The 25,793-nt window shown below is 43.1% G+C and overlaps 1 protein-coding gene and 1 long non-coding RNA gene across 3 annotated transcripts in view; one reads left to right on the top strand and one right to left on the bottom strand.

Moving 5' to 3' along the window:
* Positions 1-14,860, bottom strand: part of LOC116842227 (BTB/POZ domain-containing protein KCTD1) — a 65,744-nt gene extending 50,884 nt beyond the window's left edge. The window contains exon 1 of the mRNA XM_032811129.1: positions 14,580-14,860. The gene's annotated coding sequence lies outside the window, so the exon portion shown is untranslated. The remainder of the gene's footprint in view (positions 1-14,579) is intronic.
* The window catches only part of LOC116842231, a 139,655-nt gene that overhangs the window by 13,517 nt on the left and 100,345 nt on the right, over positions 1-25,793 (top strand). The gene's annotated exons all lie outside the window — the stretch shown is intronic.

The raw sequence follows: 25,793 nt of genomic DNA, 5'->3' as shown, positions 1-25,793 counted from the left end.
TCTCTCTCTCTCTCTCTCTCTCTCTCTCTCTCTCTCTCTCTCTCTCTCTCTCTCTTCTCCCTCTCTTTCCCTCCCCGATCGGTTAATATCTACACTCGCGAGACTCGCGTCCTGATAAGTGCATTGAGCTACCGCGAACGCGGCTGATTGATGAATCGTTCCTTCTCGCGGTGCAGCCTCGCGCCCAGCTTCGACGGGCTTTTAAACGCACTCGCGGCGCTCTATCATCCCCGTTGCGTAATCTCTGCGGCGAATAAGTGCCATGGGGATCGTATTTATAGCACAATGCCTCGTCGATTCCGCGATACGACGCGATACGATCTCCGCGCGCACGAGCGGCGCACTCTCGGCCCGATATATTTATCGTACAGCTTATTATACACATTACTAACCGCGCGATACTTTTGTCATACATCAGTGGAAATGCATGCATTAACTCGATAAATATTTATGGCCGGTGCCGTTACGATATTTTGTTCTACGTACAATAATTTATCGTCGTCGGCGCGGCGCGCACGACGATAATTTGTTGTTGCATGCGACGGATAATAAAATAACGTTAGGATAAATACAGTTCCGACGCATATTTCCCGTCGCCCATTTTCCTCAAAAGATGAGTGGGTCAATGAAAATATTTTGATTGAATCGGTAAAAAGAGTATTTTACCGATCATAAGTGAATGTACACTGATTTTCAGTGGAAACACTCCTACTTTACTGCATCATCTTACATTTCACTGATTTTTATCAGTGGAAGAGAGATTTTACTGTAAAATCCGTATCATCACAAATTTATTACACACTGCATTGAATGCAACTTTCTGTCTTTCTGGCGGCGGAATTATCAGCTTCCACGCGATTTGTGTGCGATCTGTGTTTGCAAATTGCGTCAATAATATAAACAATCGACAGATTCTTTCAGCGAAATTTTACTGATTGCAGGTCTATACTTATAACTGCACTATCTGTCAACATTTCAGTAAACAATACTCTGAGAAAAATATCTAAAAATTGATACATATTTGGTGGTTACTAACAGCATATTCGTTTAAATCTAAAGTTTTTTATGTAACCAGAATAAATATTTGCCTTCACGAAAAATCAGTTTTCTTAAGGTTTTAAAATGTATATTTTCTTATTTGAAAAATATTTTATATTTCAATAACGTTTAAAACGTAAACAAAATAAATAATGTTTAAAATAATATATATTTTCTTATTTTTGTGTGAAAAATATTTTATATCAGTATAAGTAAATATGCTGTTAGTGTATCTATCAAATAAATATATTCACTATTTCTTAGATACTTTTTTTCTCAGTGTATTCGACTGATTGTACTTTTGAGAGTAATGTTTCGTTGACTTCTCGTTGGCGGAGTCCTATATGAGTGCGGCAAGGGGGAGGAAAAGGTGTCTTTCTCGCGTAGGGCTTAATACAATATTTAATTTAATATTTAATATAAAGTATTCTCTTAAAGTGAATCAGTGAATAGTCACTGATATCAGTTATGAATATAGCACTGAGCACTTTCAGTGCTATACTTATAACTGCAATCAGTGTATATTCAATGTTTCAGTGATGTTTGACTGATTCATTTTAAGAGAGTTTCTCACTCTCTGTCTTGTGTCTCTCCCTCCGTGTTTCTCTCTATCTGTTTATCTACCTATCCATCTGTCCTTCTTTCTCTTCTGTTTCATGCTTCCGCGTAATTGCACACCGGCGGTTGGCCGAGCGATCCATCGAAAAATTCCCAATCACATTTCATCGCGAATCACGTATGCGCCGTCGTTATTCCTTCATTTCATCCTCGCCCATTTCGCCTTTTTCTCGCTGCGCACAGCCGAGTCGTGTTTATATCCGTGGTGCAAAATTTTCCCGTAACTTTTTGCAGCCGCGCCATTGATCGGCGCGAATTGCCTCGCGGAAATTCAGTATAATTATCGGCGCGCTAATATGTTGAAAGCCGTTTGAACGGCGAATACGACGAGTAATCGCGCGCGGGCTCTCGCTGGAGAAAGCTTTTATAACATTAATTGCTATCCCAATCGGACGCTACTCGCGAGCCAACGGCCGCGGCCGGCCGGTCGTCATGCCGCGAGAGCCCGGTGCACGTTTGTGTGTATCTTGTTAAGGTTTTCAGTTCGCAACGTCGCTTGCGTAAAGCAGCGCAGCGCGCGTCGTCCTTCTTTCCCTCGCATCGGCGAGCGCGCATTTACCACCTGGTACTTCATTACCGGAACGTCATTCGCCGGGCACAAACGATAGACAGACGCGAATAGTTGCCGGCTACCAGAAGATCATTACCCCGCGAAAATATGCTTGCTTGTTTTCAATCGCGCTCAGTTACTCATTACCTCGCTCGTGTTAGTTAACGATCGTTAACGACGCGACGATAATAATTACGTTCGAGGTCCAGCGCTTTTCCGCTTTTCCAGCATTCCTTTGAACAAAAATACTCAAAAAGTTTGTTCTTCAATCTACTCATGAATAACTACAATTTTATCCAAAAATAATTTAAGGTTTCAAAACGGGACTAAACTCGTATTCTTTGGTTATCTTAATCAGAACATATATATATATATATATATATATATATATATATATATATATATATATGCTGCATCTAGGAAAATCGTGGGAAGAGATTTCTATGCGGTAGAGAGAAGGATAGAATCGCAGCTGCGGACACGCTCTACACCTAGCCATAGATTTGCACCTGTCTATCCGACTCTTATGACACGTGTTCGTGCCCTTTCCCTCGGCAACGCGCTCGTGTCGGACTTGTTCTCCGATAAATCGTCGTGAGGGAAAAATGCGAGACACGCCGGCGCGGCTGTCCGCGGCCAGAGTAATTGTTGCGAGAATCTCGCGAGCATACGACTTTCGCGCTCCCAATGCAACTTTATTGCGTGCGTTTCCATGTCTCATTGAACGTTCGCGAAGACACAGGAATGAATATCAGCCGGAGCGGGATGGTATTATTGGTTCGGCCGATCGCAATTCCTCATACGCTCGCTACACGCGTTCGTCGATATAAGAATCGCGATGCTAAATGCTCGTCGTATGCGCCGTGGGCGTTTTTATCTCGTCGGATACGTTCGCCCGGGCTTTTTACAATATTTCATCGAGTAGGATACACGCGCGCGCGGCGAGGCACGCAAAGGATACGCGCGAGTCCGTCTACAGGCTGTTTCATTGCGGATTCGGCATCGGGATATCGCTCAATACTCTCTGAATTTCTTAGAGTTGTTGTTACTGCTTTGGTCGTGGATCTAGTCCATTGACCAAATTTTTTAGAGTGAAATTTCACTCGAAAGGTGGAGTGATCGCCGATTCACTCGAATTTTTAAGCGATCTGTCGCTTATATGGGATGGATTTTTCACTCTGAATCGTCACATAGAAAAAAAGAATATTGTTATTTGAAGAATATCTTTATTATTGACATTTTAAAAATACGATTAATGTTAAAATAAGATTGTATAGCGTTGAACGAAGATAAATTAATCTTCAATCAAAACGAATATAATCAAATTAATATAATCATTTTTTCATATATAAGCAAGAATATCAATATTGTATTATATTATAATCTTGCGATTTTTTTTCGAGTGACAATATTTTCACTATCATTTTGAATGAAAATACTCTGACACTTTTCACTCGAGTGATTCCGCTTTAAGAAGTTTAGAGAGTACGAGACAAATAAGATTCAATACACAATATATTTGTTTCATAAAAATGTGCAAGTTGATAAATTTAAGTATATAAATTCGAAATTCGTAGTCTCCGTTATCTCGATTGTCTCACGTCGTGATAATCACGAGAGTTGATCTGGGAGCGCAAAACTTGTTCATTTTCAACTCACAGTAATTCTTGCATTAAACTTTAACTTCGCAGTAAGCGGTAAGCGCGCGAGAAATGGCATTTATATGGGAATCTATGGACGTTTGTTCCAAGATCATATTCGTTTTTGACAATTTCGCTCGAAAATGCGCTGCGAGAGATGGCCTCAGATAACCGCGAGATAATACTTTGGCGCGGTTTGCCCGACGCATATAAAGTTTCAAACGTCGTTTGTAACAATTAATCCAGCGTGATTCAGTCACAACACGAGTTTCGTCTCTCGCGTAAATGATCAAGTCACCGAAGTGACCATAACTCGGACACGAAAGTTTGAACAGATTGCATGTTTATGCGACTCTTTCTATCGCTTTTTTTGGGTAGTGGAATTCATCCCCGAAGCGGATCCCGCTTACAGTGAAATACCCTGTACACGCGCTGCACCGGCCGCGGTGTAAATCTCTCTTCCCCTTTCTTCTCCTCTCTCTCTTTCTCTCCGGCACGGTGTTGTGCCTGGTGGCACTGCCTCGTACCGGGACAGGTATGTACCTATCTACCAAGCTACGAGCGGCTGTTGCACGCGTCGTTACTTACGTCGGGCAACGTGCGAGGTATGTAGGCACGTACCTGCCCACGTAACGCGCGCTGGCCCGTTCCGTTGCCGCGAAGCCAAAGAGGCACTCCCGACACGCGCCAATGCATGTCTTGCTCCATTTCATCCTCGCCTATTCCCACCACTTACTCACCTACTTAGCCTACGAGACGGAAACTCTGACCGAGACGACGTGCATAAGCCGCGGACCAGCCGAGATAGGAATTTCATGCGCCGCAACGCGCGCGCGAGTATATTGCAACACGTATTATACTCTACCTGGCCGATTGACCAGGTGTGCGGCTGCCTTGCGCAGGCGGATTTAAGAAACGGATTAAAGCGCACTGCGGAAGTGCGCGCGCGCGCACTTTGGATTTAGCGCAACGGTGCGCTCCACTTTTGGGTGGCGGAATTTTTTAGGATTTTCGCCAACTCATCTTGAAGTGCGCGCGTCAAGTATTCGACGCAGTATGATGTTAAAAAATTGATTCTTGGAATTTTTATGGGGCATTGGAGAATTTTTACGACTCTGAAAAAATTCGATCTTGAAGCTCGATTTAATTTATATCTTGGTTCTATCCTTAATCTGAGATTTTTAGGACTTTTGAGACTTCTTACAGGTTTGAGGAAATGCGTTTTGAGGCGCGCTTAAAGGATTATCACAGTGACGCTCTGTAATTTACTTCTTGGGTTTTTAATTTGGGATTTTTATGAACTTTTTTGCGGAACTTGTTTTCAAACGTGCGCGAAAGATTTTGCGCCGTGACGCTCTCTAAATCACTCTTTAGGATTTTTATTTACACGGGATTTTCTCCTTTTTTTTATAAATATGAATTCGTTTTAATTTTATTGTGCTTCCTTCCAATAATGAAGGAATAGATCGCTAGTAAGGTCTATATTGAACATAACAAAGTTTTTTTTCATATAAATTCTTTTTGATAATGACATCTTTGGCATCGAGAACATACATAATTGCTAATCTAAGTATTGAAGAGGATCCAAACGACTGGATCGAAACGTTTACTAATTGTATAAAGTTATTGATTAAAAATTAAAAATAAATACGCTCGAATAACAGCGCCGACTCGCACTTGCCTCTATTGTAAAGTTTATGTTTATAACGGTCGAGTTTCATAGTTCTTAAATTGAAATTCTTTTTAATTTTACTGCATTTCTAGTAATGCAGAAATAGATCATTAGTAGGATTTATCTTTATAAGCAACATTTTTTAATAGCATATTTCACAGTTTCATATTTCACAGTTCTTGAAATATAAATAGCACATACGAAATGAGAAAAATAATCAGTTACTGTAAATACGTCGATCTATTCCTCGAATGTAAAATTCTAAAATAATTTTTACTACAAAATTCTTTTCGCAGAAGGCTTTTTAAATAAATTTACGAATTTGCGGGATTTTATTTGACGTGCGACTCATTTTCCAATATTTATTCCACGATTAATTATTGCAATAAAAGATTCTTAAAAATTTTACGAATTCGAGGAAACTTATTTACGAGCGCACACGAATAATTCAGCGAAGATCGACACTTCCTATTCCATTTTCTTCGGGACTATTTTACTGTAGAATTTTTAGGAATTTTCAAGAGAGCTCGGGGAAGCTTTAAACCATCGGCGCGATGCCGGTGACATTCTCCGTGAAATTGTTCCAAAGTTTAGTCGCGGCATTATCGCCCCGAAGTTCTCGCGTACATCGAATGATAGTTTTATTCTCAAGACATTTGCACACTTAAGTGCACATCTCTCACCGCAATAGAGAATATCAAACTACCTCTCATAAAGATAGAGCTCTCACGAAATGTCAACAAATCGATAAACATGGCTCGCAATAAATAGTTGCTCTCAACCGCTACAAATTTTTTTCCCCGTTTCCGCTCACTCACAGGAATTATGCAATTGTAATGCTCATGTGGCATTTTACGATTCGTATCGAGCCAATTGCGCAACATATGTTTACCGAGCCGTCGCGCGCGCGATTGCCCAACAGCGCGCAGCGCGCGAATTTTGACGCGGCCGGCGCATTTATGAGCTCGCACGCGTCTAATCGCGCGCGCTCACGCACACGCGAGACACGCGTGAGAAAAAAATGGAGAAAGTTCCAGAGTTCAAATAAAACCGAACAAAACACATTACGGGTGATATTGCAACGCGACGAGCACACGCGCGTAATTCGTGCTCGTTAATTAATTATGAATTTATTTAATTTTGTATCTAGTTCTTTGTTAACGAGCGCATCGCGAGTGATATCAAATGTAGAGAGAGAGAGAGGGGGAGAGAGAGAGAGGGAGAGGGGAGAGAGAGAGAGAGAGAGAGTCGGCCGCCGCCGCCGTCACTGTAATTTAATTGTCAATTAGGATTTTAATTAATTTAATTATGGAAGGTAATCATGTCGCGCATTATGAATGTATTCTCTCTACGGGCCGTATCCATAAATAACGCGTTCTCCCGGCAAAAGAGCCGATTATTTCCGATTTCGTGGTGTATATTTTATTTACACGCAACGCGCGCTCTGCATATGTACACGAGAATCGCCGCTACGCGATCGCGCCAGCCGGGCTTAATGTAACCAGTGATCGGAGAAATTTCACATATATCTCGCGCGCGCACAATAGCCGGCTAGCTATGCGCGCGTATAACGCCCAGCCAGGCATATTCAGCGTTTGTACAAATGGGCTTTGTTGCTTTAGCGTTTCTTGCAGTTTTTAACGTTGCGATACTAATTTGCACACGTACGTATATCTGCCGCGCTATAACGCGCTGGCTCCCGACAACAATGCCGTACGTTCGCGGATTGCATTTTCGTCCACGGCCGATTACTCGAACAGCCCGGCATTCGCGGAGACGAAATCCCACGCGTCGGCGCGAGACCGATCACGGAGACGATTTTGCCGCCTATAAGGTAAAAGCACCAATTCACGGGCGTGCACCTGATCCTGGACATTCTTGTTATTTCGGCCTTCAAATATTTAAACATTCTTAACACAGAATATATATTCAATATATATTTATATATATCTTTTATGTTGGAAGTTTAAAAATTTTAAGACCAAAATAATAAGAATGTTCAGGATTAGATACATGTCCGGGTATTGGTACTTTTATCTTATATCCCGCCAGTTGACGTGACACAAATCGTGTGTCATATGCAATTGTAGCCTTGGCTCTTCTCTGCCTTGTTTTCCATTTTTCCCAATTTTTTTCCATATCCTTGCTTTGGTTACGGCCCGAGTAAGACTGATTTGCAACATCTGCAGTGAGCCTTTTGTTCTAAACTCTAAACTGCAACGTGATTCTGACAAAAGCGCGTTTCCCGCGTTTCCAGAGGTCGTAAAGTCGAGCAAAAAAAGTACTCGGTACTTGTAGCTATAACAGAGAAAGAATTATAGTCGGGAGAAACGTTTTTCTAGTAAGTGTGTTAGTGCCAACAAAATGTTAGGTACATTAAAATACTTTTTGACTAAAACAATCGGCGAATCAACTATTAAAATTAATCAATCATTACATATAAAATCGCAGATAATTTCATCATTGACGGAATTCATAATCAGTGTATAATCAATTACATCGAAGTTTTAATTAATACATAATTCGACTTCATAACTTGGTTGATTAATTTTGATTTGCCGACTGTTTTAAATAAACAAAATTTTAGTCGATTAATGCCCAACATTATTGTCGCGCTCGTTTGATAATTAACCGTGACTTTAATTCTCTCATCTAAAAAGAAAAAAAAATTTAATCTCATCCGTAGCGGAATCCTCTTATATATAGCCTCAAGAGGATTTTCCGAAAAACAAAAGAAAAATATTCTAAGCACAATATTCCCCTTTACATTAGGGAAGAGATATTCTTTCCATGAAAGTTTCCGCTTAGAATATGGGATTACTGGAAGTAGTAACGATTAATGAGATTAATTATTAATCAGTGTATAATCAATCGCAATAAAATTCGATTGATACTTGATTTGACTTAATAACGATCGATTAATTTTGATTATTGATTCGCGGATTATACTCAAACGACATTCTCTTATCGATTAATGCCTAACATTGAGTGTCAGCGACAATAACTTTACAATGAATATTGTTCTTATTTTTTTTGTTGGCCACGAGAAGATATAGTTGGCTACTGTCGAGTATAATTTTCTGTGACTAAATAACTATAATTTCTTTTCCTTTGGTTTTGGAAGAATTCTTTTTTGAAGCCATATATAATAGAATTCCACTTATTAAAGGATGATATATTTTTTTCGAGTATTGCTGTGTACGAGACTATTAAATAATAAGTCGGATTTTTCCTTAGGCTTTCGTTTTACAATAGATATAATAAGTTTTTAATCTTCTGCTCTAGACTCTAGATAGTCTTAATTGTGACTCAATTTCTTGCCAAAGGTTTTCGCGCTACTAGGTCTCACAGTCTTCAAGTTTTAAATACATTGAGAGAAAAACATGTTAATTGCATTGAAATTTTAGTCATTTAGTCACACAGAGTCGGCGTGAACTATATCGTCTTATAGTTATAACAATAAAAAAATAATAACAACTATATGCATGTAAAGGTATCAGTGACACTGAGTCACTCGGACATTAAAAAGTTTTCCTTAGATCAAAATAGTCTACGAATTCGAACTGATCAACTGCTATATTATGAACAAATACCAAATATTCTTTTCTCAGTGTTCCTTCGCTTTCTTCTCGTTATATGAAGGAGATTCACACACCTGGACGCGGCTAGGTCGGCGGTGCCGAAAGCTGGACGATCGTGAGGCAGAGGAGCGCACTCAAGCTCTCTTTCTCTCTCTCTCTCTCTCTCTCTCTCTCTCTCTTTCTTTCGTGCGCGCGCGCGCGCAGCGTGTTTCGCTCGTTCGCTCGCAAACGCACGCGTACACATTCGGGGCGATATCTCGGACGAGGCAAAATATTTACGAGAAAATTTCGCCGTGGGTGGCGCGGCTTCATGAATAATTTCGGTCCGCAGGAGACTCGTCAGCCGCGGGCTATGTGCTCGGGGCGCACGGTTCTAATTACGGCAACTGCAGAGCGCGCGTCTGCGCCCCCGGCTATCCCTCCAGCCGGTTTCCAACCTCCCTTTTCCTATCCCAGCACAATTTCCACAGAGCCCACATCCGTTCTGAAATGCTAGCAATCCTCCCGCCTCCCCCTCGCTCTCTCTTTCCCTCTCCCTCTCTCTCTCTCCCTCCCCTCTCTCTGCTCCTCTCTCTCTCTCTCTCTCTCTCTCTCTCTCTCTCTCTCTCTCTCTTCCGCCCTCCGTGCGCATTCCGCGCGCTCCTTCTCTCGCCTCCCTTCCCCCTTTGTAGCTCGAGGTGTACATCGACTATTTCGTTGCAACCAATTTTTGAAAAGGGATTTCGCGGTCTGTACGTATAGTATAGTACGGTTGTACTACGTGCGTCCTACGCGTATTTTTTTTGCGCGCGTGCGCGCGGAGAAGTAAACAGCACGTTCTCGCCAGGTCGCCGTCGTGGCGTTCGCCGGGGCTCGCGTGACGGGCTACCGTCGTCGCCGACATGCACCGCCGTTGATTAATGCCACTCTCGCGAGTTTTACGCGGCTGTATCTGCGAGAGATTAAGAGACGCGTCTGGGAATGTTCATTGATTGCAAACCCCCGCGGACTTTGCGTAATTAAATTACGGTTGTTGCGCAACAACAACAACACAGCCGCGTCTTTACGGTTACCGCTTCTTGCGCCGCGTGTATTTGACGCGCCCGAGATTGCGTCTATCTCTGTTTCTCTCTCTCTCTCTCTCTCTCTCTCTCTCTTTCTCTCTCTCTCTTTGTCTCTCTCCCTGTAACCCCCTTCCCTTGCCCTTCTATCTCTCTCTCGGCGTTTGCCGCTCCGTCATAAAACTGAACGTCCCCCTCCGCCCCTTGAGTGCAATCGCGTCTGCTCATCGATACGAAATGAATGCGCCGCGATGCGTCTAATGAGAAACGAAAGGTGGAATTGCGAGGAGAGGAAGCGCGGTTGTGCGATATTAAACATGTTACGATTGAACGTTGCATCACGTCGGCCGGCTAATTACGGGACCGCGACTCCACGTCGCGTCGGTTACTTTTCCACCGGTCGCGCTTTTACAGTTACGTTGGCGAAGCGAAGTCTCTATCTCACGTTCATACTTCGCTTGTGTCCCTCGGTTCGTCGATTCGCGCGGGTCTTCTGCGCGACCAGGTGAGAGGTCGATCGCTCCGGATATATTCGGCTATCTTGACGGTCAAGATTATTTATAGACGTTCAATTCGGGAAGATTAAAGGTCAATTTGTGTGCGTGCACACGGAAGAATAAATTAGTAACGTAAGTTCAGTCTCGCGCGGCTGACTTGAGCGCGCAGCTGGAGCGTGAACTGTTTCGTTGTCATTGCTAAGAATTGACTACCGCAAGTCAAATATATTCTCTCTCACCGCGAGATAAATATTTGTCAGTTGAAATTAAAGCGCAAGTTACGGTAGATATGTTGTTGTGTCAATAGGATTGATCAACGTCATAATTGCAGCAAATCTTCTCGATTTAATAGCAATGCTGTTAAAACCACTGTTGATGTGTTAAATTTAACACATTTTATTTGTCCCAAAAATTGATGTGTTAAATTTAACACATTTCATTTGTCCCAAATCATCCACTTCCATTTATGCGTAAATTTAACACAAAACAAATGTGGTAAAAAGTAACACGCATAATATGGAAAAAATTAACACAATTTAACACTTGAATACCGTTAGGAATTACAGGTTGTGTTAAATTGACATATTTAATATGTCAGACATAGATTATGTCAATTTAACATTTTCATTTCATCAAAACCGTAGATTAATACTTCTCTCAAAAGTTAAAGTAACGTTTTATTTTAGTTAATTTAACATTATACATATGTCAATTTAACACAAACTGTGACTCCTGACGGTATTCAAGTGTTAAATTCTTGTGTTAATATTATGCGTGTTACTTTTTACCACATTTGTTTTGTGTTAAATTTACACATAAATGAAAGTGGATGATTTGGGACACATGAAATGTTAAATTTAACACATCAGTTTTTACAGTTCAACACTCGAGTTATTAAAACAATGTATGGTGTATTAGTTTAGTGATATTGTTTGAATTATAAAATTGATATTGAATTATAAATAATGATATTGTTGAATTATAAAAAGATTTATTCTATTTATGACGCTGTTGACTAATTCTGACGATACATTTTTCCTGGGTATATTCCGAGTGGCTTAGAAAACAGATGGATAGGCAGATTTACTTAATCTTGGCGTAGAAACCTTCCCGGTATATAAAAAGAATAGTATATAAAAATGAAAGTAGAAAATAGCAACTATTTCTGAATATTTTATCGTACATATACTAAAACGTTATCCGTTTTTAGCAGTAAATATTTCTTGCGGTAGTGCCTGAATTTAAATAATTTGATGGTTTGAGCTTTGCTCAAACCTCAGCAACAATATTAGCTGTTCCGATTTCAAAACAATATGTTAGACAGGTATCGATAATCGTTACTCGAAACTTACCTCAGACGAGATACTTAGATATAAATTTACAATTTGACGTGAATTTTCAGTTGAATCGTGATTATAAATGTAATATCGCATATATTATTATCGCACTTACAGATATAAATGTTACGTGTATCATAATTCAACTGGAAGAAACTTGAATCTGACTCTGAATAAAAATGTAAGCGTCTCGCATGAAACAAGTGGCAATTTTTAATACGAGCCTGAATTCGGTATCTCACGTGGGACAAGTTTCAAGTAACGTCTATTAATTACGAGTTTCGGCTTGTCATGATCACATCTCAGCTCTTTCTGCTGATTCTTTACCCGCGCGCGTGCGAAAGGACCGATTGATCTTCCTTTGCTGTCACTTTTTCACACGAACCCCTTTTTGCTCTCTCGTGGGCCTTGTTCACGTTTTGCTCGGGCGAATTTCAACACGGTCGTTTCCGTTTTTGGCCAGGATATACAGCGTGCGACTCGAGCGCGTAGCGTTGCGCGAACTTTTATGTAATCTTCCTCGCCTCGTTCTCCCTCTTCTCTTCCTCCGGAGTCGAGCTCTTTGCATCGCGTGTGATTGCCGCGCGACGCGAGGTGCATAATTGATCGTAAGCATTGTTCGATGACGGCGGAATGCGACGTGTGATTGAGCAATCGTATTGTCCCGTCGCGTTTCTGCATGCGTGGCGTATCTGCAGGCAGTTCGAGACACCCTCTCGGACGTGTGGCATAGATTAAACTTTCTTTACCCGCGGTCGCGTCGTGAGATCAGATTGACTTTCTATCGAGCTTGGCTCTAACTCAATCGTATAAAATGCCCCACGGACGTGCGCGCATACGTGATTATGCCCGGCGTTCGCGTAGCGTTCTCTCGCGGAGGGAAATTACCGCAATAGACATCTAAAAGACGTCTCAAGGACGTGTAAAGGATTGCGGGGCCCTTAAGCTTCGGCTCCGGAAAGAAAATGAGGAGAGAGACCCAGCGGGAGTATAATCAAGCGAGGCACAATGTAACTTTAACAAATTGACGTTTCTAGGCAAGATTATTGCGCGAGATCTGCTCGCAGTCGAGAACCCGGGAATGTTTTCGCGTGCAGCTTCGTTAATTTTCGCGTGGATGAAATTACGAAGGGGGAATTGGTCCGAAATTAAGATCCAGATTGAAACTACATGATATCGATGAAATCTGTGCCGAAAGGTTCTCGGATTTTGCATAAAATTATAATAATTTTTATAGTTATAATAATTATGGATGAAATGAAAAGGGAGGTATTGGTTTGAAATCATGATCCTGACAGAAATTAAGTAATATCGATGAAATCAACATTGGAAAGTGTCTTACAATTTGCATAAGGTTTCGTAAATTTTTGTATGGGTGAAATTACGGGAGGGGGGAATCGGTCTGAAATTAAAAAAAAGATCCAGATTGAAATTAGATAATATCCAAATAATATCAAATAGTGCTGTGAGATGTCCCTCAAATTTTGCGAGAAGTTTTGTAAATTTTTGCATGAAATTACGAAAGGGAAATCGGTCTGCAATGAAGACCGAATTTGATATTGAATAATATCGATCAAATGAGTATTAAAAGGAATTTTTCAGACTTCGCATGGGTGAAATTACGAAGGAAAAATCAGCCTGAAATGAAGATTCAGATTGAAATAAAATAATCAAATCTCAGCATTGTGAGAGGCGTCTCTCAGTTTTTGTATAAAGTTTTGTATAAAAGAGGTCTCTCATTTTTGTCGTCTAGGCGCTTATAAGAAATATCCAGCAACGGATCTGCGTGTCCGTGGCTGTCTCATTTATCCGCGGTACTTTCGTTAGAGAGAACTTTCCGTAGTGCAACGCTTGACCGCACCTCGCGGCTTAGCAGCGACATAATTAGCCACGTGAAAGTACACCATTTCCATACATGAATATCAGTTTGTCACGCGATGTTTCGGTGATGTATTCCGCACGGCGTTAGCGTTCTCTAGAACTACTTCCGCGCGACTTTCTTCGGCCGGGAATCCGTGGCGGCAAAAATCACACTGAATCGTCGGGCGAGAAGCGACTTGTCCAAATCCAGGAACATGTGAAATTCGTGTCGTTCTTGCGGAACAGCAGCAAGGAGTGACCCATTTCTCCGCGAAAAATTTTTCGCGACAATCGTTCGTTATTCAATCGTCATTCAATATTCTTAGTATTGTATTGCTCAGTGTGATACAAAAGAAAAGTTGCACACTGCGTTCTCCTCGATCTCGCGATAACGATCGTTGCTCAATTATCACGTTCAAGGCTTGCATCGCGCAGCGATCAACAACTCGACACAATTGTCGTCGTCGTCGGCTGAGTCGCAAATCGCATTAATTCCGCGATGGACTGCGGCGTTACCGTCGAGCAATAATCGCGTGAGTTGTTTCTCGTCATTTAACGATCCGATCAACGAAATGGATCTCTCTCGCGGCGCGCACGCCTGGGTTATGAAATGGGAATTCGTCCGAATGAATCACGCGCCGGGAAAATCGTTTTCCCACGCGGCTCGCGCCACACCTGCGATGTGTTATCGCTCGACCGTGACGTGTTCGGCAATCTGTCAACTGCGAAACGCGGAGGACGCTCACCGTTTCTGGCACGTGGGCTCCAGGTTGACGGTTGTTCTCGTGTACACGGCTGCGGCGGATTGGCGGCACCCCGGAGGAGTCCCGGAGTCGCGTTCGCGAAAACTTGTCACTGTCTAGGTGTAGCACCCCGGCCGAGTCCTCGCTGAGAGCAGCTCCGTTTCCCCGCTATCTTTCTCGCTGCCCGCTGTCACGCACTTGACCACGTGGTTGCGTTCACGTGCTCTACGTGTCTGCGAAAGGCAAAAGTTGGCGCGAGCCGCGCGCGCGCCACCGCGGCTTTCGTCGGACTGCGTGCGGCTCCTGCTCGCGCTCCGGTCTCCGCGCTGATCCCGCTACCACCACCACCAGCACCATCAACATCCGTAGTACCACCACCACCATCATCATCTCACCACTACCACCGCCAATACTAACGTCACCCACCCACCCAGCCAGCACGAGCGGAACCGCCGCCGCCGCCGCCACCACCACGTCGACATTGTCCTCGTCCTTCTCGCCAACCTACATCGACTCGTCTTTGTTCCACGAGCTCGCGGCGTTTCGGCAAGCGCCCCGAGCTTGCGACGATTCTCTCCACTCTCTGGACTGCACTGCATCCACCACCACCCGCCGTCGCCGTCGCTCGTGGCTTTCAATCCCCCTTCGATCGTGCACTTTGACCATTTGCGCAGGAAGATATAGCGATTGTTCCTGGTACGCTTATCATTTCTCCGTGCGCTCGCTGCGCGAACAGAGAGTAGGTTAATCGCTCACCGTATCGACCTTTAAGTCCGTCTCGCAGTGTAATTCGCGCCCCTTGGTTTCTAGGTGTTTAATTCCATACATGTTATATCAGAGTGATATCCCTTCAAAGAGCCTCTTTGGAGATCTATCAGGTGTTTTCTCACATGATAAATGGATCAAACGCGGACGATAGCGCCTCAATTTTCAGTCGATTACTTTTGGATAGGTTCTAATTGATTAATGATGAATCAATGATGATTGATGATAAGGACGAACTGAATTTTGGCTTGGAAAATAGAAAATGTAATTCTGCATGCATATTTGAAATATTTCGTGTATTTTGGAATGGAAATCTCGTTTGGACGAATTATAAGTGGAATTTCGCCCCAAAAGTATAGAGCACTTGGGAAGGGAATTGTTTTAAAAAATCGCTCAAAGAAGAGCGTTGCGTTGAGCTTCTTTCTGTAACCGCATCGACAGGCATGACACGTTATATCTTCGGGGTAGCTACTTTAGATGTCACCGAGTGACTCACACGAGTCGGATTAGTTGCGTCATATATTTCCAGTCGCAAACACAATTCGACAATAATATATTACACCTAATAGAATTAACAACGTAACGCAGCTTGCGTAACATCAAGTGGCATTCCAAGAAGGATATTTTGATAAATGTCATGTCAGTGTGTGTTTATTAAAACGCAACGGCTCTCCTCAAGCGTCAATTATAATACTAGTTGCCAGCGATTTACAATTACGGCACGTGTTACATAAGTATCGGAGTAGAATAGATAAATATCCTAAGAAGGAAGAGAGAGAGAAAGAGGAAAATAATGAGAAATAGAGATGGAAGTATCTTGACCACATAATATGACCTTTGCAATCGAGACGCGATTCACTCTTGCACTATCGGCTATTAGAGTCGCATTGCGAACGCTCAAGCGATCAATAATATAATATCTTCGCCCTAAGGGCGATAATAGCTCGATCTATCCAAAGAGAAATCACCACACGACGATAAAACGACGTGTAATTTACTCTTTAAATCTCTAGAAGTGAAATTTCACTCGAAAAGCAGTCACTCGTATACGAGTGATTTTTCACTCACCCAGAGTGAATTCTCTACTCTAAATCGTTGAATAAGTATTTTCAAAGTGAAGAGTGAATCGAAATAAGTATTTTCAAAGTGAAGAGTGAATCGAATTTACTCTATTGTCATAGGAACATTCTAATCGATAGTTGTCCATAATAATAATTTAAATTCTGAATGAATTTGTGCAAATAAAATTCATCCAAAATTTTTCAAAATTTTTTTTGAATAAAATTGCACTTGAAAAGTGGTATGATAATCAAATCATAGAATTTTCAATGATTTTTTATTTGTGGTAATTCACACAGTGAATTTGTGGTAAAATCACACAGAGTGAATTTTTCACTCTGAATTGTCAAGTGAATATTTTCACTCTGAATTGAAGAATAAATCGGATGCAATTCATTGTCACAGGAAACTTGCTCACTCTAATAAATATTTGTCCATAACGATAGTTTAAATTTTTCTAAATTGTTTAGAATAAAATTTAATTAAAAAATTTCTCAAAATTCTTTAATTTTAAAAATCTCTTGAGATAAAAGTTCACTGGAAAGGTGATAACCAAGTCATACAATTTCCCATATTTTTACGCTTATGATTTCTGATTTGTGAGTGAAAAATCTACTCAGTGAATTCTTCACTCTGAGTCGTCGAGTATTCCCACTCGAAAGTGACGAGTGAATTTAATGTACTTCACCGTCCCAGGAACTTGTTCACTCTAATCGATTGAAACATTCGTCCACGCGAACCGTCAGAATCCACTCTAAGCTTGAGCGAAACATTCACTTTTGCGATTTCGCGTTTGCAGTATTTTCACCGTCGCTTCGAATGAAAATTCTGCCACTTTTCAGTCGGCTTTAGCGCGATTACACCCGAAGAGATTTCGAGGGCAGCGATAAGACGGATAACTCGATGGATCCCGGAGCTCCATCGCGCTTGAGTTTGATACGTAACTTATAGTACAAAGCGAATTAATAATGCGTTAACCGCGACCACCGCGCGCTCATACGCGTCCAACGAGGATTGAGATATTCCGCGGGTACACAGGAGCAAGTAAAATTTTAAGTGACTCGATTAAGCCTTGTCGCGGTTAATTTACGACGTCGTTACTTCACGCCGACTAATACGGAAATAATAAATCCCGCGCAATGTGTCGTAATCGCGCAACGCGTTTCTGCCTCGTTCGTCGTTAATTTCACGGAAAAAAAGGAGTTCCTCCACACTCGCGTGCGCTCTGCTCCGCTTCACGGACTGAGAGATTCATGTAGGACGCGGGAATCAATTCCGAACGATTCGTTCGTGTCGACTTTTTCCGTCCGAGTCATCATACGTGCGTGCGTGCGTGCGTGCGTGCACGCTTTCGAGCTGATCTACAGGTTATTAAAAATTGAGAATATTGCGTGAGACACAACTAGAAAACAAGAAACGCGTGCTTTCACTCACATCCGCTCGCTTTCCGTGGTTCTTACCGCGTTTCGAAAAAATTGCCGCGCTTCCGCGTCCTTCGCGCCGAAAAGAACAGCTGGGCGACTTTTTCGGGCCATCTCTCTCTGTATCTCTCTCTCTCTTTCCCTGTCTCTCTGTCTCTCCTTCTCTCGGTCCGGAGATTTCGTCCTCGTAAAACTACAATTGGTACCTCGTCCGTGCGCGATTGGCCATCGGCCATCGAGAATAATGGAGCAGTTGGCGAGAGCCGATATATAAGGGGAACCGAGCGAGGAGCTCGGGCCTCGGTCTCTCTGTCGTATTCGAGGTGCCCCGGGGCGAAAACGGCCACGGCCGACAACATCGTTCCAGAATGCCTCGGGCACTTCCAAACCCACCGGACGATGTTGCTCGCATACGTAAACGCCAACTTCGTCAGGGACAAAGTGACGCTCGGTATACGTTGATCCGACCGGACCGTGCGAGGCGAGGCGGCGCGGGAACGGGGCGAGAGAGCGACTTTGCCATTTCGAGACTCATTTTAACGTTCCGCCTGGGTCACGCGCGCGTTCGCGGCTCGTTGTTCCGCTCGCCATCGGGTTTAGGCGTGTGCCCGCCAGGCAATTACGGGACGTCCCGAATTATCGGGGACGGCGCGATTCCCCGCTTGTGGAAAACGCGAGAGGCGCCTATTCGAATCTTCCTTCCTTCCTTCCTTCCTTCTTTTTCTCTCTCTCTCTCCCTCTTCCTCCCTTTCTCTCTTTTTCTTTCTTTCTTCCGCAAAGAAAATTTCTTGGAACTCAATTGGGATCCCAAGTCCGTCTACCCAAAACAATTATGGGTTCTTGTTAAAAGTAATGTTTCTACGTGAGAAACCTCAACTTTCCCATACTTAACTCAAATTTTCAATATTTTCCCTGGTCTTCATTTTGCATTATTTTTATGAGAAATTTCTTAGATCTCCAAATTGGAATCCAGATTTCCAAAAATAATTAGTTCCTCAAAATAATGAGTTCTTTAGTTTAGAAGTGTAATATTTCAAACATGCGATTCTACAAGTGGGAAACTCAAAGTTTTCCCTGTTTTTTTTTTTTATCTCCGTTTCATATTAGGATTGAACAAGACATATGTTAACTCTTTTAATAATTTTATTATTCAATAAAATATTCAGAGTATTTTAAAAATATCTCATTTCTCGGACTTTTTATTCTATCAGACAATAGTTGGTATCATAAAAGTATACCGTGTAAAGAAAAAACGCGAATTTCTATTCTAGACAGATTCTAGACAGAGAACTCATATTTGGAATAAGAATGGGATCCCCAATTGGAACTATAGTCAGTATTGATTATCAATTTGAGAACAAATTTAGGCAATTAGTTGGAATGTCCATTCTATATCACGGAAAATTTTGACAAATTTCTACGCGGGTTGTTTCCTTTCTGCGCACGATGCGATAGTTGCAATTGTGTGTTACGTTCTGCTTTGACGAATTAGAAATTTTCAAGATAGCCAGTTATTCCTCGGGAAACAAGCGGAAACGATTTCATCCGCTTGCCATGAATAACGTGTGGGGATGATATGGGGCGATTTTTTAACGTCCCCGCTTCGTTGATTTCGCCGATTGCTCAAATGGACGGGGAACAACGTGTACTAAGGGAAGATGATACGCGAGAGGCGAGATTTTTCTACCATGATCGATAATATTACCTGTGTTTCACGTGTTTCGAGCATTAGAAGGCGAACGTGGATGCCCGACCCGCGAGGATATCCGCCGCCTGAGCGTAATAGATAGATAGACCGATCGATCTTCCGGCGAGCAACATGTCGTTCCGCGGTGGACTTCAGCGTGACGAAGAAAAAGCAGTCACTTATGACGCTGCACTTAGCTTTCACTCCTCGTCACGCGTCCGGCGAACGGTTGATTCGATGTCATTAGCTTTTTCCGATTAGCTCGAGGGAAGCTCAGGCGCTCATTTTCTCGTGTCGCGACGTCGTTGTGCGCAAAATTTTGTATGGTCGAGCATATTAATTTGCACCTGACACTTTGACGGTCACTGTCACGTACACATGACTTCATTCTGTCGGCGGTTACTGCCTTATGAGGAAACATTTGTCCATAACAACAGTCCAAACTTTGCCAAATTTGTTGGAGTGAAGTTTCATTTGAAAATTCTCTAAATTTCTTGGAGCGAAGTTTCACTCGGAAAATGGAATAAAAATTCAGTCACTCAACGTTTTTTACTTATGATCGTTGATTTGTGAATGAAAAGTCATTCATACAGAGTGGAATCCTTCACTCTCAATCGTCGAACGAATATTTTCGCTCGAAACTGGGTAGTGAATCTATACTGAGGAAAAAATATTTGATAATTAATTTGTGGGATGTCTTTTTTTTTTTTTAAGAAAAAGCTTGTTTCGTAGAAATAAACTTTATGTCTTTTGTAATGCAAATCGTGTGTGCCAAATATTTTTGTTCCAAAAACAAAAATAATTTTTTCAACATAGAATGATATTTTACGCTCTTCGACACTTTCCGCGTCGCGCGACGAATCTATCGGTATCCAAGGATGCTCCCTCGGGAGGAGAAGTCAGGAATCCGGGAAGCAAAGATTTGGCCAGGGGTAAGTGCTCGAGCCTTTCGTCGCGGTCGCAATTAATTAGCCGGCCGGTGCACGGCGGTGGTCGTTGGCGAACGGCGCTTTCGTCTCAACTCGTTTAGCGGATACGTAATTCGCGGCGGGCGGGATGGGAAATGAACAAGACGGAGGAAGGAAGGTGGTTGCGGAGGAGGCCGATGACGATGACGACGACGACGACGACGACGACGAGGACGAGGACGTGGACGTTGAGGAGGATGAGGAGGAGGAGGAGAAGAAGGAGGAAAGGAGGAGGAGGAGAGAAACGAGCGGAGATCGGAACGGAGAAGAAGGAGGATGGGCATAATGGCGGTCACATGTCCGCGGGCGCCTCGCGGAGGAGAAGAGTAAGAAGAAGTAAGCGGCGGGAGGCTGCGCGCCTCGGTCCAGAGAGAGAGAGGAAAATAATGCGATGTTTTTGTATCATACGATATACAGACTCTCTGCCGGCATGGCGGACCGGTATACGCCCGGAGCGTTCAGCGGGATGTAACGAGAAGAGTCCGAGTGTTGCCCGTGGGTCCACATATTTTAGGGTGAGGCCTGCTTCCCCCATCTCTTTCTCTTTCTCTCTCTCGCCCTCCCGCCGCTCTGCTCTTCTTCGCCCTCTGGTTTGAACCTACGTGTCTCTGAAACGGGTCGTGCCGTGCCGAAGGCGAAAGAGTTCCGCTCCTGCACCTATCCGTCCGGCTCTCTCTTTCTCTCCCTCTTTCTCTTCCTTGTTCATTCACGCAGGTTCTCTCTGCCTCTTTTCTTCTCTCGCTTACCTCTTGTTGTCTCTCGTCGCTTTTGTTCCCCTGTTTGGACCATGGGGGGTTTTTGCTTTCGCGACTCCCTCGAGTTCCGCGCGGAAATGTCCCGTCAGCCTCCTGCGCGGATCCTGTGGACGGGTTCGGCGACGGATTGTTTTCCCGCCGCGAGAAACTACGGCTCGTCGTTTGTGAGTCGCGCCGTTGAGCGGCTCGACTACGCGTCGAGCGCAGTTGTTTGGCTGAAATTTTTATCGACGGGAAAATGCAGACGAACGTCAACTGCGAAGCTTTCCCATTCACTGCCGCGCTCCGGGCTCAATTCGTTATCGCGCGCGATTACGATAAAAAGCCTATTAATTACGACACACCAAGGTAGAAACCCTACTGATTTCCAAATTGACAAAGTTGTGAAGTTTCGCGATCAGTAATGTCGCGCAAACGGGAGGGAGATAGGAGGGACTCAGGTAGACTTTCATGATCGTCACGGTGTGAGACAATCGATAATGGAGAGTTTGCAATTTTTCTAATTATTTTTATGAAGCAAATATACCATGTCGAACTGATTATTTAGTTTACATTATAAAATAAGATAAACCTTTTGTCATGTTGACGCAGCAACGGTTTTATTAACTGAAAGTCACACGCGGATTTTTATATCGTTTTACGTGACACAAATTTTGGCAATTTTATTTATTCACAAGTGGATCTGTTTCAAACCGATTTTGTGTTTCAAGTTAATTTTAGAAAAATTGATATTCCTTTATAGTTTTCGAATAAGTCAATTTTTTATACTTCTTTTCTGTATATTTATTTATATTTAAGGTATAGTAATTCTTTAATTATAAAGAAAAAAAAAACGCAAATTCACTCGATACAAGGGAAGAAAAATAATGAGAAATAACATAACGAGAAAATAATACTAAAAAATTATTTCTTCGTATTTCCATTTGACCATTCCGTGCGATAAATATATATAAATATGCCATGTGAATCGCATCAACCTCTACAAATCGGCTAATAAAGTTACTGCCGAATTTGCATGCACCTGTTTACCTGGGGGGAAGGAAAAGTCCGCGAGATTGAAAGTAGAGACACCGAAAACGCGATAATTTCATGTCTCGTGCGAATCAATTCCCGACGCGAAGCTCTTACGCGTGACCCGCCAATCAATCTTGGCTCCGAAGTGGATTTCTGCCTCTTTCCCTCCTCTCTTTTGTCCTCGCGGAGACCCATGCACCGTGCTGCATGCGCGTACACACACGCACGCGTGCACACAGACAGACACACGTGCACATACACGAAACGGCCGTAAGGTTGCGTTAAGGAGGGGGAGGTAGCCTGAACGGTCTTTCTCTCGATGGTTACGTGACCTCCGGTGGGTGTATGTTTAACCTTTTCGATGGCAGTCGGCAGAGAGGAGAGTTTAGCCGGCGGCCCCCCTATCCACCCCCACCGTCCGCCCCCTCCACGAGTCGACGATCACCCACGCAAGCGAATGTAAATTACCGGAGGCTGTGAATCATTTTTAGAAGATCCCAGACGACCCCTGCGGTCCTTTTCTCCTTCGACATAGCTCACCTTTCATCTACCTCCCTCGCCGCTCTGCGCTCCCTTTCTCCGCCCTTTCCTTTCTTCCGTTGTGCGCCTTCTCCTCTCGTTCCTCATCCGTTCTTCTTCCCGTCTTCTCTTTCTTTCTCATCGTCCTACTTTTCTCTCTCTCTCTCTCTCTCTCTCTCTCTCTCTCTCGTGGGCGCGCGCGCGCTTCCTCTTAGGTCATCCCTTCGTCTCGCGCCTTTCGTCCGTCCTCGTCTAGCCCGCGCGAACTTACGTAAGGCAGAGAACGCTCCCTGAGAAAGGCAGGCAGCTCGTGTAGATGGCCGTGGGATGTGCTCCGGGCCTCGACTCCCACCTAGGCGTGATCCGGGCCCCGCCAACAATGCTTATTAAGCGTCTCCAGCGGGCCTCTCTATGAATCCTGGAACGCGCGCCCGGGGAAAAGGTGAGACGTGTGTTCTCGACGAACGCGACCTTGCCGCCGATGCGTTTATCGTTTGCGTCAATAGTGCGTGCTTATACGTGCGTTGCGCGCCGTTCAAGCGGATTCGCAGACTGTCGTCCTGCTCCGACGTTTGCATACGACTTCAGAGTATGTTGCTCTCGCGACTGACGGAATCGCGATTATCTGGAATTATCAATTTTCATTTTATGATGAAAATTACGATGAATTATAAGACCTACGGGTACCCTGAGGATGGTGGAAAGAGTTTGTTTGTGTAACGTTGAGGAGAATTATGAAAATTTAGGTGAGAAGTATAATGTTGATAAACTCGACTTTTAGATGTGAGATTTATTATTTACATAAAAGCGACAATATGATAATCTGTTCAAATTTTATTTCACAAAAACTCATACTTCTTGGTAGTTTTTAAAGAAATTAATACCTTTTATGATTATTAATTTATTTATATTCAAAGTATATTCATTAAAGAACGATCGACATACTTTAATCTTATATTTTAACGAACTGAATATAATTAGTGCAAAACTACACTTAGAAGAAAACTCTTGAAAATTTATCTCTGTGAAATAAACTTTATATTTCACAAGTGAATTTTCATATAGTTTTCTCCGGTATGAGATTTTATATTTTGTTTCACAAAAATATACCAACATTACTCATTGAAAAAAATGACATAAACTTGCATTTCTGTCCCGAACGGAAAATGCATATTTGAGATGGGAATGGGATTTCCAGTTAGAAGTTAGCGTGATAACACATTCTGAGCCAGATTTGAGAATTCCAATGGGAATGCGTGCCTTGGGAGAATCTTGAGAAATTGCTTGACGGGTTTCTGATAACACACACCCCTCTCACCACACTCGGACCTCGACATGTACACGACACACGCGATACCTCGATCCCAAAGCCGTGACGTCAAACGCGCGACGACGTCGTGCGCAACAGTGTTTATGCGCGAGGCGCGATCACAATTTAATAAAGAGAAAGATCTTTTACGAGTGCGGAAATTACAGTGTGTTAATACACACGCTGCTTTATCGTCACCCTAGGCTATATCTCAGCTCATTCAGGCGGTCTTTAACGAGGAGGGCTTAACCGCAATTAATCTCGAACTCTCGTCTAATAATTCTCCTATAACCACTCCATTAAGTGCCATTGCTGGGCCCACCACCGGCGGGTTCTCTTTTCCCGCGCGCGCCGCTCTTACGTCCCGACACTTTTGCGCGCCTTTCGCGAGCAAGATTTACATGCGAGCGTCAAAGTTCTGCTTTTCCCTGGACCATTCCGTACTATTCCGTGGTAAAAGTCGGAGCGGCGCGCTCCTCTCGCCGCCATGGTGTTTGAAAAGTGTTCGTTAGCGTAACGCAACATAACGTAACGTAACGCAACGTGAACCAAACCGACTGCCCGCGAGCGTTGCGACTCGCCGGAGCCTCTCTCTTCTCCCCCTTTTCCCTCCTCCTTTTCCTCCTCTCTTTCTCTCTGTCTGTCTCTCTCTCTCTATCTTTCTCTCTCTCTCTCTCTCTCTCTCTCTCTCTCTCTCTCATTATACTGAATTTCTTCTTCTCTAATTTAGTCCTGCGCCACACGGCGGTGTCGATGGTACGAGTCATTACCGCGCCGTGCGCGCCCGAAAACGTGCTATTAAGCAATAAAAGATAATCAATGCTGTCGGATTTATGAAGATGGAAGACCGCGGGCGTTTGGGTTACCGGTCGAATCGCGTCCGAATTGATTTAGCGTAACGCTCGTTAAACACCGCGGAACGACGGACGGGACCGCGGTGAAAAAGTATGCATCGGTACGTAGGATGGTAATAACGACACACGCTGAATGTGTGACTTCTCGAAAGTTACAAAGCCCACTTCCGCACTCGCGAGTCAGCCGGGATGACCGGTTATTTCGACTGTCATCGCGGCTCGTAACTCGTCGTTCGCGAAGTACATGTGTATTTTTCATGTGTTGCTGTTCTCTCTTTCTATTTTTTTTTTTACTACAAATAGTGATTACAATTTTGAAGAAAAGATTAAATCGAAATTTTTATTCGTGCGTCTATCGGATAGAGTTGCACTCTCAAAGGGTTTTTAATAAACACATGCAATCTCGAACAACCAATTTCGCGACATTACAACTTTTTCACACGTCACATTTTTTCCTCGAAAGAAAGACAGCAATTCTGAGAAAAAAAAAACGTCAACTCGGAATTTATGTTCGTGTGTGTTAAACAGGAAGTTACAAAGAGTCTCAAAGAGTCATTAATTCCTATGGTGTTATTTCATATTGCGATTTTTTAACATAGATTATTTCTTTATACTAAAAACTGTGGATATTCTAAGAGAACAGTCAGTTCTCGGGATTTGTACGTATCGGACAGGAAATTACACGCTCAAAGGGTCGTTAAGTTCTGCAGCTCGAAGCACAAACGTGCAATTGAGATTGAGCAATTTTACATTATGCGATTTTTGAACACATGTCATCTCATTATTATTAAAAATTATAATGGATATTTTGACAGAAAAGTCAGTTCTCGCGGGATTTATACTTGTACATATCAGACAGGAAATTA

This window comes from Odontomachus brunneus, unplaced genomic scaffold, assembly GCF_010583005.1.
Source record: "Odontomachus brunneus isolate Ranch 3 - 2012 unplaced genomic scaffold, Obru_v1 Obru_scaffold_023, whole genome shotgun sequence".
Lineage (NCBI taxonomy): Eukaryota > Metazoa > Arthropoda > Insecta > Hymenoptera > Formicidae > Odontomachus > Odontomachus brunneus.
Note: the sequence above shows the minus strand (reverse complement) of the source record. Positions and strands in the feature narration are given on the sequence as shown.